Source organism: Lolium rigidum, chromosome 2 (genome assembly GCF_022539505.1).
Source record: "Lolium rigidum isolate FL_2022 chromosome 2, APGP_CSIRO_Lrig_0.1, whole genome shotgun sequence".
NCBI lineage: Eukaryota > Viridiplantae > Streptophyta > Magnoliopsida > Poales > Poaceae > Lolium > Lolium rigidum.
Window position 1 is genome coordinate 132,100,974 of NC_061509.1, and position 1,775 is coordinate 132,102,748.

The 1,775-nt window shown below is 36.2% G+C and overlaps 1 long non-coding RNA gene across 1 annotated transcript; it reads right to left on the reverse strand.

Moving 5' to 3' along the window:
- Nucleotides 1-558: 558 nt before the first annotated feature.
- Nucleotides 559-1,552, reverse strand: LOC124687260. Its single transcript, XR_006998164.1, has 3 exons — nucleotides 1,324-1,552; nucleotides 900-924; nucleotides 559-754 (listed from the first exon to the last, which is right to left on the reverse strand). It is a non-coding gene; the product is annotated as an uncharacterized LOC124687260 (long non-coding RNA).
- Between the last annotated feature and the right edge of the window lie 223 nt (nucleotides 1,553-1,775).

Below are 1,775 nucleotides of genomic sequence, written 5' to 3' on the forward strand. Positions count from 1 at the left end.
TTATTGTACTAAGCTCGAAACAGGATATACTATGCACAGATTGTGCATATGTATTGTAAGATTCAGAAATGTAGAGTAGTTTGCTCTAATTTTCGCGTTATCAAACAATTAGGAGTATACGAATAGTACAAGTACACTCACACAGATGAAAGGAGCGGTGACTTACATGGGAGATTAGGAGCATCTCAGCTTCTGGCTGACATTGTCCCGCACGGTGTCCAGTGGTCGTGGCAGTTCGGCATAATCACCCCGAACATGAGAACCGTCAACGCAAAGATGACAAGACTAAGATAAGTTAATGTGAAAAGAAACATAGTGGTAGTACTATTTTAATTGCTCAAGAGTACATGGATTAACAATTCTTGCAGTTTGGCATAATCACTCTGCGCAAATGTAATTACATAAACATCATGTACTAAAAATTCAATTCTAAAGAATACAGATGATTTTCATAAAACAAAAAAAACACCACATACTAAAAAGCAGTAGTGCCATGTAGCGCACACCAATATAGACTGGAGTAGCAATAGCCAGAGGTTACACAGAAAATCTTATTAGCACATTTGCACACTTGAGGTGGGGGTTAGTATCCATCAAGAAGTTTCAGCCCAGAAGCTTAGAAGGAAAATGGCAAACAGTAATTTATAAGCTTGTTTGCACAATGTCTATTTGGTAGAAAGAAAATGGCAAACAAGAAAAAACTGTTGTTGCCAGAATACACATCGGAAGTGAAACATATGGCCTGGAGTGTAACCTGTATTGGCTCAAACTGGATGATCCAAGGCAACTTATCACTACAACACAGAAAAGTTAGTGAAAAGGCAGTCAAACCGAAGAGACAAGGAAGAAACATTCCAACAAAAAGGTACCTGGAGGTGTGATTGTTTTCAAAAGGGCACCTTTGATGTAAAATGATGGATAGACCTGAGATTGAAACCTGCATATTTAACGGTAAGTTGGTAAGTCCCAAATACCATGCTTCTATTTGTTAAAAGTGAAAAAATGAAGGATGTACTCCTTGTCTGAGATTTATTAGTACCCGTCTTTAATAAGTGCAACAAAAAACAATGGATAAATTGCTCATGCCTTCGAACCTAATATTGAATACTACATAGACACCAATCAAAGGAAAAAAAAAATGCAAACCACTACGCAAATACAGAGAGTGAGACAATATTAGAAACTATAAATTCAATTAGTTGTAGTGAGACCATATAAGCAGCAGATGCGGAGCACCAAAATCCAAGCTATGATCTTTTAGTTAATGTGGAATTGAAAATGAATAGGGAATGATCAGAAAGGAAATATAGAGGAAAAACTTACAGGAAAAGTAATATCACTTAGCTCAATCACTGCCAGACTCAAGAGTAAGTTTGTTTCCTGCAGACATGAAACAAAAAAATGACATATTCAGTAACATATAGCTATTTAGGAGGTCGAAGTAATGTATTGAGATGGTAACCTCAAACATTTTCTTCTTCGCATGTGAATTACGTGATCTGAAGATACTCATTCAGAATTGCATGGAAACAAAATAATACAGTTTTTGCAACTACTGTTTAAGAGTAAATAGCATCAAGATTACATGTGATGAAAACTGTGAACAATAGATAGAAATCAAAATGTGTGCAAGCATTGACTTGCTGGTATTTGAGGAGTTAGGTTAAGCACCGGTGGCACAAAAGTTTCACCCAAAGCTCCCTTGTGTTCTGAAATCTAAATTGACCAATCTGAGTATAAGAATGCATTTCACTTGATTTTCTTTACTTGATGAT